The sequence below is a fragment of the Mustela lutreola genome, chromosome 4, assembly GCF_030435805.1.
Source record: "Mustela lutreola isolate mMusLut2 chromosome 4, mMusLut2.pri, whole genome shotgun sequence".
In the NCBI taxonomy this organism is placed as follows: Eukaryota; Metazoa; Chordata; class Mammalia; order Carnivora; family Mustelidae; genus Mustela; species Mustela lutreola.
In genome coordinates, this window is record NC_081293.1 from 73,965,212 (window position 1) to 73,979,749 (window position 14,538).

General features: G+C 45.6%; 1 protein-coding gene across 12 annotated transcripts in view; it reads right to left on the reverse strand.

Annotated features, from left to right (window-relative positions):
• The window catches only part of SGMS1 (sphingomyelin synthase 1), a 267,103-nt gene that overhangs the window by 109,683 nt on the left and 142,882 nt on the right, over positions 1-14,538 (reverse strand). For all 12 annotated transcript variants that reach the window (XM_059170251.1, XM_059170248.1, XM_059170252.1 and 9 more), the window contains one exon: positions 794-942. The gene's annotated coding sequence lies outside the window, so the exon portion shown is untranslated. The remainder of the gene's footprint in view (positions 1-793; positions 943-14,538) is intronic.

The following is a 14,538-nucleotide window of genomic DNA, read 5'->3' on the forward strand; positions in this document are numbered from 1 at the left end:
CCCCACTATACTGTGTGGTTCAGAGAATTGAATGAGACGAAGGAGAAAATCTGCCACGTCAAGCATGCTTTGATCCAACAAGGGTATACCCCAGAACCAGGGACACCTGTGCTCAATGATCAGACCTGGTAACTCATCCCTAAGTCCAGTTCAAATAATGGAGATTCATATACTCCATGGAGTAATGTTCTATGCCCAGCAAAGGGCCTTCCTTCTTCCAAGAGCAAGGCATTCTGAACAAAAGCTTTACGTTTGTTTTTTAATTTCCTAACATTTTAGGGCCCACAACCTAGGGACAGTAAGTTCTGCTTTCTTTACCTTCACAGAAGAGCCCCAAATGAAAACGCCCCACTTCTACCAGGTACAATGCAACCACTGCTCATTTTCTAGGAAAAATATATGGCTCCAAGGGGGTCAGACTTACAAGACAGGCACCTGCCACTCTTCCTCACCTAAAGCCTCTCTGTTGTCATTCAGAGAAAAGAGATTCGTATTAATTATAAAAAGAGACTCTGTCACCTCAATTACAGAATAGACAAGAAGTCTCAAGTTTTCCAAACCTGTAGGGTGTGTGTGTGTGTGTGTGTGCGTGTGTGTGTGTTGGGGGAGAGAGGAGAGAGAGTCAGGGGGTCACAGAGAAAGGAGAAAATGGAACAAACGCCACATAAACCCAGAGATCCTCCTAGTAGCAAGGAAAGAACTTACCAACATCAACAGGTTAGGAGGGTAGGACTCAAAGTCAGGGACTTAAGAGACTGAACCCAACACCAAGAGGAAGGAGCCCCATGCTCACCGGCCGGCAAGAGCTTTCTAGGCTGGTCACTCGGTATGGAAGACTTTGAAAACCATGGACAGTGGAGAAGGGTCTGACTCGCGCTGGACAGACAGGCCCCACGGAGTGGCTGTCCGTTACTGAATCCTTCCAAAACTCAGTTTCCAGGCCTGGAAGAGAAGGACAGAGACATACTGTGGAGAGAAGTTCTGGAGGCTGGACACACACACATACAGGGCCCACTGTGAGTGTTTATGAACGCAGGTATAGGAGTCTTTTAAAGTCATGGCCTCGATTACAATTCTCACCTACATCTATCAAATTCAGACTCTTTCCCTGTGTGAACACTGGAGAGAGGTCAAGTCAGACTTCTGACGAGAACGTCAGACTTTCCCAAGTTGTTTGGAGCAGAGCTCCAATAACAGTGCCCGTCCTAGTGGACAGCCTTTACTAACGTGCACATGGAAACCTCTAGCTGTGCCCTGGGGACTGTTTTGCAGAGCGGCTCTGTGTTTCTTTTCTTGATGATAAATTCTTGAAAGAGGGAATGAATCACTTCCATCAGTGCTAATTCTCCTGGGGTGCAACGCCAAGTGCTCCGCTGGCATCTGTGGGGAAGAACAGCCACACTGACAGCAGCAGGCAGCCTCTCGCCACAGCTAGCTTCCCACCACAGCCTCGTCAACAACAGCATGGACTCGTCAGTGAGGCTTTCAAGAAAGAAAAAAAAAAAAAAAAGACCCACAAGAAATACAACAGCAACTTTTTTTCTAAAAGATTTTATCTATTCATTTGACAGAGATAGACACAGCAAGAGAGGGAACACAAGCAGGGGGAGTGGGAGAGGGAGAAGCAGGTTCCCTGTGGATCAGGGAGCCTGATGCAGGCAGAGTTCGATCCCAGGACCCTGGGATCATGACCTGAGCTGAGGCAGACGCTTAACCGACTGAGCCACCCAGGCACCCCAGTAACAGCAACTTTTAAACAGAACTTTCTATCTGAATAAAAGGGCTCCTTGACCCCTCCTACATCATTGTCTTTGGGACTCACTCTGATGATGCCAACTGCTTGGCACAGGCTGAGCCCTCTTTTTTACCTTCAAAACCAGCAGACAATGCCAACAAGAAAATCTGTCTCGTTACAACTAGTACAACTACAACTAGTCCTGATCTTTTTAACAAGACCCACATTGTTTGCTTTGATGGAAAATATTTTAATAGGTTCGCAGAGTCAAGTTCCTCCTCCAAGCTGGTAATGTGCCACCACTGCGGTCATTCAAAAGAATAAGCAACTTCAACAAGTGGCGTGAATGAACTCTCCGTCTGGCCCCAAGCGCTGTGCCAGGGACTGGGGGTGGGGAAGGGGCTGGGAGCAGGCGGAGGGGAAGGGCATTCACGAGTACGCAGTGCGGTGGTAGCATCACGAGAATATAAGCAACCAACATAGCTGGTGTGCTTGAAGAGCAGAGTCTGGACGTGAACTCCTGGCTGAGGCCACCAGCAGCCCAGTTCTTCCTAATCCCGCAGCTTACAGATTCCACAACAGTCATGCAGAAACCTGCCTGAAAGGAACGCACTCCTGTTCTGCAAGGTTCAGACTTATTTATTGGAGGGAGTGTGTGCGAGCAGGGGGAAGGACACAGGCAGAGTGAGAGAAGGTCCCAAGTAGACTCTCCGCTGACTGTGGAACCTGACGCGGGGCTCCATCTCGTGACCTGAGACCATGACCTGAGCCAAGCCAAGAGTCAGCTACTTAACCGACTGAGCCACCTGGTGCCCCCATGCTCCTGTTTTGAATGGACACCCTGTCCTCTAGGGCAAGGCCACACCTGCCCCCGAAGAGGAAGAGCCTCGTGGGCACGCAACCTGAAAGCATGTGGCTGCCAAGACAGCTGCAGACAGCACTTGCACGAAGGCTCCAGAAGCGCAGAAAAGCACTTGTGTTCTAAGATGTGTCATTTTGGATGCTCAGACTCTGCTCTCCCAGGGAGCTGGTGCACTACAAGGGGTCTGAGCCTCCTCTGTGGGGGACAGTGTCCCATGGTCATTAAGAGCACGTGCTCCGTGGTCACCTAGAACAATACCCCTCCTGTCTGCCTGGAAGACCTTGCCCAAGGTGTTAATTTCTGTAGGCCTGAGCATGGCAGTCACGGCCATCCCACAGCCCGGTATCATGAGAGCAGCTGAAGGACACCACGCCTGCAAACAATTTCGTAAAACTCACGGCAAACAGAAGCTGTATGCGGTCCTCATCCTGAGGAGGCAAAGCAGGTGTCAGGGCAATGTCACCAGAAAAGGGAGGTGTCCTCGTAGGCGCCAATATGTTCCCGCCATTCTTACCAGGAGGCCAGAGAAAGACCTGAAGAAACACTTCATTTTGTGACAAGGCACAAAGTGTTCTGATTATCAGTGCATATCCATCTTGGGAGCAAAGTGGGGGCAGCAGCCACCATCAGAGACTTGCTGGCCAGTAGACAACTCAGACTTGATAATACCTGTCCCAAAGCAAGTGCAATCACGCGCTGAGACTGCTCAGGTAATAAGCGGCAGAGCTGGGATTCGAACCCAGGCTGTCTGGCTTCACTCCTGGTTCTTAACCACAGCACCACACCGTCTCCTCAGGGACGATGAAGAGCAGTACTTTTAGACTAAGACAGAGCCCACGAGCAGGCCGGAGAAAGGGCAAGAAACACCCCAGAGATGACTGGAGAGATAATGATACCAAAGATCAGTTAATGGGGCCAAAGCATGAAGGGACCCAAACCACTAGCGATTCTAAATTACAGTCTAAACCCAGTCATCGCAAGAACCCGTAAGAGGATGAAACTGGGAAAGTGAACTCACATTGGAGGTCAGCACTTGTTTAAAGACAGCACCACAAAACACCAAAGCTGAAAAGACCCCACTCGGGTCCTTTATAGAGAGCATATTATGACCTAGAAACAGCGGCTAGGGAATGTGTCACACACTCAAATTACCAGCCATCCAGGCAGGGGCTGACAGCCTGGGAGCTGCTCACCAAGGCAGAGCTCCTGCTACCTTTCCCTTGTGTTTCTACAGCAGAAGAGAGGAGGAAGCGCCACCCAGTTACTGAATTCTCTGCAGGCTGGAGGAAGAAAGAAGGGACAAGAAACAGGCTCCTGGTGAACACAGAAAATGCACAGACAGGGCAATAGAGCAGAGAGAATCCACTCTCCCAGCCAGCCTCAAGTGTGGTCAACTCCAAAACAGCCCCATGATCCCTGTCTCTCCTCACCCGCGCCTCTGTCACACCTTCCCCTTGAGCAGGGTAGGGCCTGAGACTCTACTGTAACCAGTGGAATAAACAAAAATGGTGGGATACATTTAGTTACCTCACATACCTAAGGCTGTCATGTCCATCCTGCTACAAGGTTCCCTCCCTTGCTGGCTCAGAAGAAGAGTCACGAGATGGGAGCCTCCAGCTCATGGTTAACACGAAACAGAGGCTCTCAGTCTGAGAGTCCACAAGAAACTGCCAACAAGCTTAGAAGCAAACCCTTCCCTAGTTGAGCCTCAGATAACACAGCAGCCCTGGCTGCCATCTTGATTGCAACCTTCAACTTGCACCCAGTTGAACCACAACCAAACCTCTGACTCCTGGAACCGTGAGATAGTAGATGCCCTGATTAAGCCACTCTGTTTGGAGTGACTGTGTTCTGTGGCTACAGAAGGGAAGTGTAGTGTGAGTCCCTGATGCTTCCAAGGGAGGCTGGGGGCCAAGGCCTGGGAGAGGCAGCCCGTCCACTGGGGTGCCTCCTCGCAAGCCACTGTCTGCCTTGGACCCTCCTTCTCCTCCCTCATGGCATGAGGTAAGAGGTTACCCTGTTCCTGCCATCTATAGGACATAACAGAACATGTTCACCAAGGAAGTAACGGTCTTACAAATGGTGATCTGGTCACCCAGCCGCCCTGCAAAACCACTCAGCATGCTGAATAGTGAAAACAGCCAGATGATTACAGTTGTCACAGGGGCTGTGCTAGAATCCTATCCCTCATAAAACAACTGTAACAAAACAGTATTTTAAAGATGATGTAACACACTTGAACACATCATAAAACTCATGTTCAGACAGACAAGCTGGAGACTTTCTGTATCAGTGGTTTTGAGAACAAGAGAAATGAAAACAGAAGAGAATCCAGAGTTCCATCAATTTTGCTAATATGGACTCTATAAATCTAAATATAAACATCCTTGTTGCTGTTTCATTTTTGTTTTTTTAAAGATTTTACTTATCATTTGAGAGTGAGTGAGAGAGAGAGAAGGAGCTCACATGAGCAGGGGAGAGGGAGAAGCAGACTCCCTGCTGGGCAGGGAGCCCAACGTGGGGCTCGATCCCGGGCCCCCAGGATCATGACCTGAGCTGAAAGCAGATGTTTAGCTGACTGAGACCCCCAGGCACCCCCCAAATATAAATATTCTTGAACCTTCTGAGCAAGTGCCAACAGCTTTTACCAATTAACTCAAGTAACAATTCTCAAACAAAGCACACAGCTAAGACCAACTCGGTGAGCCAGAGACCTCTTACCTCAACAGGCCATCCTGCTACCAGCAGAAATGCATGGGGAGGTCTACAATGGCATCATCTGAAAGCTGGGAAATCCTCATGAATCTTCAAGCCCTACCCTCTCAGCGACAGGTGCTGACACACATACCCAGACTGTAAGTTACCCACCTGTTCAGGGTCACTCAGAAGCCCAACCTGGACCCCCTTTTTCCCAGGCTTCTTTATACCTAAGTCCACACAACTTTCGCCTCGAGCCAGAACTAATGAAGTCAGGGGTATCAGATATTCAGCAAGGACAAAAATAGGAATGAACTTTCCACAATACTACAAAGCCCCTGCTTATAAAAAGCAAGCTCTGGGGCAAGAGAAAAAAAATGACATTGAATATTAGAAGTTCAATTCCTTTTCAAAAGCAATGCATAGTATTTTCTGAGTAAACAGAAATGTCCCTAAAATAGGCTGCCTTTTCTTAGGAATGATCCACTTTTTCTTTTTTTTAAAATAAACATTAACCAGGGAACCAGATCAAGAGGCCCAGAACAAACACTTGTGCAAGGATGTCCATCCTGTTGTTTTACACAGTCGTGTTCCTAAACCCAGAGATCCGTTCCACAGATGCTCTGGGGTTACATCCTGTGCCAAGGCCCTGTGGTAGGAGCTGTACACACAGAGCCTGTCTGGGTGTAAACAAGTCATGCTTCCTCATATCTCTGGCAGAAGGAACTTCATCTAAACCAGCAAACACTGCAGGCGCGAGATCCCTATTGCGTGGTTTGGTCGGCTGTTAAGAATGTAGACCGGAGCTCTCTTCTCCTAGAAACTTCTGTGTTTAAGGTAAATAGCAACGTGCTTTTGTGTGTATGGACACCGCCCTGACACCAGCAGCAGAGTTACCCAAACAGAGGGGCTAGTCCTCTGTCCCTGGGTCACAGCCCTTCAGAATTCTTGTCACAGGACCCGTTCCACAGCCTAAAAGCAATAAAAAAAAAAAGTGGTCTTCCATTCCACATTCTCCTCCCCAATCTTCTCCTCAGAAGCAAGAATAAACACATGTTTAAGACAAAGCAAGGAGGAATGGAGGCTTCTTTTCTCCCTTGCAGATTGCAGGCTTCTGTCCTCAGCACGGACACCAGCCTCTCTGGGCGTGATCAGGGCAGGACCTCATGGAACCATGTTCTACAGGCATGTCAGGGCTCTGACACGTCCCACCAACATTACAGACATGCTGTCCACCACACACAGGCTCTGTCCTCAACGTTTCATGTGCCTGAACTCACCGAAGCTGACGTCCCCGTGTGACAGAGGAGGAACTAAAGAAAGAGTGACTGAGAACACAGGTTACTCACATGCCCACCCAAGTTTGCAGAGCGCTGGCCAGAGGCCCCCACACCTGTGGCCTCAGCTTTCTGTCTGGAGCCTTCCCTACATGATGGCAGTCAGCAGAATGGTGGGTTTGGCCTAGACTCCCCAACGCCTTCCCTTTCCAGAGCCATCCTGCCCACGGATGAGGGGGACACTAGTCTCACTTGCACACAGAAGTCCAGAAAACCCCCAAGGCCCCACTCTTGTAATAAACCTCTGGAGGGTTAACTCCCGTGGGTCCGTCTGCTGGCCCCAGGGCCAGTGAGAAGTAAGGGCGTCAGCCCACCGTCTATCCTCTCGAGATTGCACACAAGGACCTTTTAGAGCCCAAAGAGGTGCCAAGACCTTTATGAAACAGGTAAATATTTCTTTTGCAGGAAAGGAAACCCGGACCCAAAGGGCCCCAAGAATGGACACAGCACAGCTCAGCACTGCGTCTGCGAGATGAGTCATTCGAGAATGCTCTTCGTCACTGTCAAGATGCGTCTCTAGGACAAGGTCGGTCCTCCACCTTCTTCCCTGCATTGGACCTAAAAACACGATCTCCTTTCCAAATACATAAAATGGGCACAAGGAACCTTTGCTACTGTGGCACGTGAACCTACGTGCAGGGACACCCCATGGCATCAGAGCCACAACGTGACATGACATGACATGACATGACATGTCCAACCCAGTTCGCCAGCCGTGTGGACAGTCTTCAGGCTGACGGAGTCTGTACGGCCACCGGCTGCATAAGGCTTCCACCGCAGGACATGCAGGGGCAAAAATATGACCTGCAGCCCCGTCAGGCATGAAGAAAGAGGTCTCGGACTTCCTGACTCACCGCCAGAACTCTCGTGGATGCCCAAGGCACAGTGCTTTCACTTCATTCAGTAATAGTGGTTTTTGTTTCTGCTACGAAGAAACTTTAATATAGATCACCTGCGATTCAAGCATTCCTCTTCAAACTGTACTTAATGGTTTCCTTACTGTTATCTGAGCAAATTTCAAAATAAAAACAAACTGCATGTATCCCACAATATGTTTAAAAACTAAATTAACTTCTTCACAGATGCATTCAGGTGAGTTCAAGAGGCTGGTTGCCCCGCATGGCCGGCTTTGTGGAGAACGAACCACAGATCCAACAGCATGTATTCGCCTCACTTTTTTTTTTTTAAGATTTTATTTGTTTATTTGACAGACAGAGATCACAAGTAGGCAGAGCCAGACAGAGAGAGAGGGGGAAGCAGGCTCCCCACTGAGCAGAGAGCCCAATGTGGGGCTCGATTCCAGGACCCTGGGATCATGACCTGAGCCAAAGGCAGAGGCTTTACCCTACTGAGCCACCCAGGTGCCCCAGTATGCGCCTCACTCTTGCAACAGTAGGTTGGACAGCTACAAAAGGATCCCCATCGTCAGGAAAAGAACCTAAGGGTCAGAGAAGTACAGTGACATGCCTAACTCACTGTACTTTCTAACAGCAGGACTCCACTCTAAATAGTTTTTTGGAGGGGCACCTCACTGGCTCTGTCGGTAAAGCCTCCAAACTCTTGACCTCAGGGTCATGAGTTCAAAGCCCTACGCTGCGTGTCGAGACTACTTAAAATACACAAATAAATAAGCCATTGTTTTGGAGCCAAAATTTGTGCTTTTTTCTCCTCTAGGCCTCTGTGGAGCAAGAAGTGTTGCGGAAAACTGAGAATGAACAGTGGTCAAAATTAAAGTTCAGGGCACCTGGATGGCTCAGTTAGCTGAGCCTCTGACTTGTGATTTCTGCTCAGGTCATGATCTCAGGTGGTGGGACTGAGCCCAGCGGGTTCCACGCTCAGCAGGGAATCTGCTTCACCCCCTCCCTCCACGCCTCTCCCTGCTCACTCTCTCTCTCTCAAACAAATAAATAATAATTTTAAAAAATTTTCAGCAGAGGAGAGTCAAAAACAAAGGCTGGCGGTGATGGTGTTATGTTAGGCGACATGATGTTGGCCCCCTTAATTCACCAGCTCAGCCAGGAGAGAAGGCAGAGAAGAAAGAAATCGGACAGTGGAAGGGACCAGCAGCCGAGTGGCCATGGAGAAGACGGGAAGCAATGCACACCAACCGAAATGAAGACGCGACGGGGGCGTGGAGCCGGGATCATGCCTAGGTCATGCCAAGCCCAGGCGGCAGACTTTCTCTGGAGTCCACAGGTCGGGTTTGGTAGGGTTCACGGCATCTTCTGCAACTACCCGGCTCTGCCATCACAACATGTAAGCACCAGACGATAGCACCCATGTATAAACAAAGGTCTCCGGCCAGACTCAGCCCTCCCGCTAGTCAGTAGCTCCTGGTCCAGATGGTCCCCCAGCCTCTGCAGGAACCCCACGATGTACTAAAGAATCAAAGAGAAGGATGCCACAGCCAGCCTCAACTCAGGGGCGACATCCAGCCAGCCAGCAGCAAGCGCCCCAAGGGCCTAGTCTGCGGGGGGTGCTGAGCCTCACCTCTGGATGAAGACACCCAAGGGATACACTGTTCACTGTTAGTTCCTCCCGAGTCATAATCTGTAAAGCAGCGCATCGATCGGGACTCCTGGAACTGCTCAGCCCAGTCTCACCACAGAACTTACACAGGTGCCATGTTTTACATGGACAATTAAGGCAAAAATGGCCCCAATGTTCCAAAAGCAACTACAAAAGCAAACTGTCAAAAAGAGAGGCAAATAAGCGAATCCTGGCTTCTGTCCTGGACAGCTCCTCCACTCGGAAAAACGCCTTTGACTTCTATGCCATTTTCCTACCTAGCTCTTGCTCCTCGGGAAAGTGCCAACTTGAACATCTTTTCCTCCATGAAGCTCTTCTCAGACATCCCCTGGGAGGGCAAGACACTTGCCATATATGCCAATGACTCTGAGCTTTTTCACGACCCTCAGCACACTGATAATGCCTCCCGAGCTCAAGCTCCGTTTCCCTTCTAGACTCTAAACTCCAGAACGATGCCTGTGTACAAGGTGGGCAATGAGATCCTGACCAAACAGAAGGCTCTGCTGATTCGAGACCACACTGCGCACTGAGAGGTACCCGGTCATCACCAAGGCAGCAAAGCAGCAGTTTGTAAAGCATCTCAGGACCTTTTCCAGCCTGTACTGTGGGCAATGTGATAAAACCAGAGCGAAGTCGGTATCCATTCTGTGGTGCGTCAAAGTAGAAACTATAAAACACTTTTCTCCCATGCTTATCAGTTACAAAAACAAACATGGTTTCGGTTAATGATAAAATGTTCCCTAGGAGCACCAGGTGGCTCAGCCGGTTAAGCATCTGACTAAACTTCAGCTCAGGTCCTGATCTCAGTGTGGTGAAATGGAGCCCTACATCGGGCTCCACGCTGGGTGGGGAGTCTGCCTTGGATGGTCCCTGTGCCCCTCCCCCCTGATCACATGTATGTGCTCTTTCTCTCTCTTTCTCAAAAAAAAAAAAAAAAAAAAATCCCAAACCTAGGCCCTAGCAAATTCAAAGGCATCTACCTGAATGGATTTTAAACAAGTATCTGAAAAATTTCTGTTTTGTTTAAATATATCCACATGGCATATATGAAAACACTGACACACATACAGAACTGCTGGCACTAAGAAGAAAAGACCCTAAAATTTATATACTATGATCCATTTTTGTATATTAAAACAGAAAAATAAGCTATAATAACATATGCCCCCCAGTGTGGCTGCACCTGGCAGAGGGACTTGGGTAAATTTCATTTTCTTCCTTTTTACCTATTGGTACAGTTGACCCTCGCACAACAGTTGACCCTTTGAACTGCACGGGTCCACTTACACATGGGTTTTTCAGTAAATACAGTCCAGGATGGTAAATGTATTTTTTCCTCCCTTATGATTTTCTCAATAACACTTTCCTTTCTCCAGCTCTCTTTATTGTAAGACACATTGTATATGATACAACATACAAAATATATGTTCATCTACTGTTTATGTTCAGGGAAGGCTTCTGGTCAACAACAGTTACATTCTGGAGACACAAACATTACATGTGGAGTGTCCCTAAACCCCACGTTGTTCAAGGGCCAACAGGATTTTCTCTTTTATACAATCACATCTCTTTGTTAAGAGTTTCTTTTTGTTTTTTTAATTTCAAACAAAAAATCTGCTGAATAGACAATTCTTCAAAGCTTTTTCAAAGAGACATAGAAACAGAAAATGTGAAACAGGGCAATGCTGCTACTATTTAATATTGTGTTACTCACAGAGCTAAAAAAACAAGTTTCCCTGCCATCTTAAATGTTCACCCATTCCCACCAGTATCATAATGATGATCCGTCTTACCTTAGTGAACATGGGCACACAAAAGCAAAACGGAACCAATGCTGGTGGTGTTCATTTCAGTTTCTAACTACCTTGTTACTTTCCCAGAACAGGCTATATTTTATGTTGGCCTATTTTCTCTCTGGTGTTGGATTCTGCAAACTGTGCAAAACTTAGCTGGCCAATTTCAGAGACCAAAAGGAATTCAGGGTGGTGAGAAACTTCAAAAGTCAAGTCTCCTCTCTTAAAGGTAATTTATATAGGTCAGAAATGGTGAGGGCAGACCTGAGGAGGGTCCGAGCAGTTACCTGAGGTTTAATTCCAATTTTTACACTGGGGTCTCCAAGTATAAGCACTAAGTAGGTTTAATTTCAATTCACGTGGTTATCTAACATCAGCCTATGCATTAATCAGGCAGATCACCAAATCCCATCTTGGATTATGTTTTAATATCTTATATTTTCTTCATAAATACTAAGTATCTCATCAACACAGTCTTGTGCTTAAATAATGCTCTTTTGGCCAATAACAACAGTTTCACCCACTATACATGACTCCAGGGCATTTTCAAGCTCCAAATGAAAGCGGTTCAACACCTCTTCATAACTAACTGAAATAAACCACACACCTACAAATGAATTCTCCAGAGACTGGTTTTCCAGTGACAGAGTTGACCTCCACCCAATCCCCGTTATAAATGCTGGATGAATAGAAAAATCAACTCTGAAGGCAGAAGACAACCAGATGAGAAGTACACTATCTACGAGCCCTGAGAGGAAGGCAATCCCACTCAATAATTTAGGTTTGTAGGATTTATGGCATGAGAGCGAAACCAGATGGACCTCAGAAGAGCAAACCACAGCCTTGTTGGTCAGAATAGGGCCTGCCAGGGTGGCTGAATACTGAGGAATAAAGTCCCCCAAATGAGGAAGTCATCAAGGGTGAAGACCCAAATTTACGCGTCAGTATTACATGCGTTTGCTAAACTGAGTCCAAGGATCCTGAGGAAAACAGCAACGGTTGGGACATTTTTAGGAAGCTGACCAGTTCCAACAGCTGCCCGGGTCCAGGGAGCCGGATAAAGGCCTCAGACCTCCCTCTGAAATCAGAGAAGCACCTTGGCCTAAGGCCCAAAGACCACTTCCCCAGGTGCGCAGACATTTTCTGGGAAATAACAGGCAAAACTGAAATAGCAGAGCCTTAAGGATGAGCCTCTGTACCGTGCGAGCTCATCTGCCATTCATTTAATGGCCGGCTTGAACAAAATTCAACCTTCCTCAGGGGTACATAACAGGATCTTTGCAACTAGTATCTGCAATGTCCAACATACAACCAAAAATTAATACACATGTGAGACAAATGGGAGATTAAATCCATAATCAAAGCAGTCCACAGAAACGGACCTACAGGTAACCCAGAAAGTGGAATCAGAAGACAAGGATTTTAAAACAACAAGGCTAAAGACACTGAAGAATTTACAGAATGACAGAAAGGGTAAAGAAACAGGACGCTTCTGAAGACATTTAAGAAAAAAAAAAAAAAAAAAAGAACCAAATGGAAATTATAGAACTAAATCTACAGTATCTGAAATGAACAACATTGGATCAGATGGAGATTATCAGAGCAGACACAATAACCAAAAATGCCAGGCGAACTTTAAGACATAGCAATATGAAGAAGAATCAGGCTGAAGCACAGAGGGGGAAAAAAACAAAAATAAAAAAACCCAATGGCTTAAGAAGCGCCTCCAAGACCAGACAGGAGTATTAAATGATTTAATTGACAAGTTAGAGGAGAATAGAAAGAAGGGGGCAGAAACATTCAAAACTGAGCAAAACAGTAATCTGCCAGAGCAGGACATTCAGTTAGTCACAAGAAAATATCACCTAATCATGCACACCAAAGATACAACAACAAAAATGTGTAGAAGTGACCAGAGAAGAAAAGACAGAGAATAGTAAGAATACAGCTGACAGTTCATCAGAAAGACAGCAAACAACATCTTTAAAGAACTGAAAGGAAAAAAACAAAACCAGAAACCGTCAATCTAGAATTCTATACACAACAAAATCCCTTCAAAAATAAAGGAAAAAATAAAGAATCTTCATAGAAATGAAAACTGAGAAAATCTGTGCCCCACACTGCAAGAAACGCCAAAGGAAGCTCTCCAGGAAGAACAGAAGTGGTACCAGATTAACTCTGAATCTAAAGAAAGTAATGAAGAGCCTTGGAAGAAGTCAGTACACAGGTAAACACGAAAGAGCCCTTCTCTTAATTTCCCTAAGACCTACTTGTTACAGATACTATATTAACTGCATGTACATACACATAAGTTTATACACACTTCATATTTACAATATGAAAAATAGGAACCTGTGTTAGTTTATAACATGTATGGATATAAAATATATGAGGATAGTACAATGAACAAGAAGGGGAAAATGAAACCATATTATAGGTTTCATACATTTTTTACACAAAGCAGTAAAATCCCAATTCAAAAAGGACTTATTAGACATGAATATTGTAATCTGTACAGAAACTACAAGAACAACAAGGCAAAGAGGTATAGCTGAAAACCTAATAGAGAAATTAAACATATCTAAATTTAAACAAAGATAAGTTTAAAAAAAAGGTGATATGGGGTTAAAAAAACAAAAGTGTCTACAGGCTGAGACAAATAACAACAAAAATGGGAGATCTAAAACTAACCACATCAAATAATTATGGTAAACAGACTAACCATTCCGATTAAAAAGCAGAGATTGTCAGAATACACAACTATGCACTACAACAGATACACTTTAAATGTAAAGACACAGATAAACAAACTTGGATAAACACCAACATGATCTCAATATAAAAACCAGATGAAGACAATAAAAGAAAACTATAATATCACTCAAAAAACGTATGTACAGAATTCCTCAACAAAATACCGTATAGGCATAAGGATAGATGAATAAACAGTGAAGTATATAAAACAGAGGCCAAAAACAGATTACACATTTATGGTTGACTGTTTTTTGTTTTTTTTTTACCAAGTTATCAAAATAATTCAGTGGCTATAAGGACAGTCTTTTCAACAAACAGGGCAGGAAAAAACTGATATCCACATACAAAGAATGAATCCTCACCTCTACACCTCACACGGAACTAACCATAAAAGCCTAAAACTATAAGCAGAGAAACATTATCTTTGTGATGATGGACTAGGCAAAGCACTCTGGATAAAATAGAGAACCCCTGATAAATAAGACTTCATTGAAATAAAACTTCTGCTTTTTGAAAGACACAGTTAAGAAAATAAAAGGCCAACCGCCAACTGGAAAATATTCACAATACACATATCTGACAAAGGACTTATACCTAAAATACATAAAGAACAGCTATAATTCAAGAACTAAAAAGCATAAAAAGTTAAGAATAAAAAGTCACCCATCCCAGTCTTTAAAAAAGCAAAAGACCTGACTAGATTACTTCATAAAAGACGACACAGGAATGGCCAATAAGTATGTGTACAATAATGACAATGACATCATTATCATTAAAGAAATCACAGGAAAGCACAAAGTACCACATGATACCAACTAGAAAGCTGATATT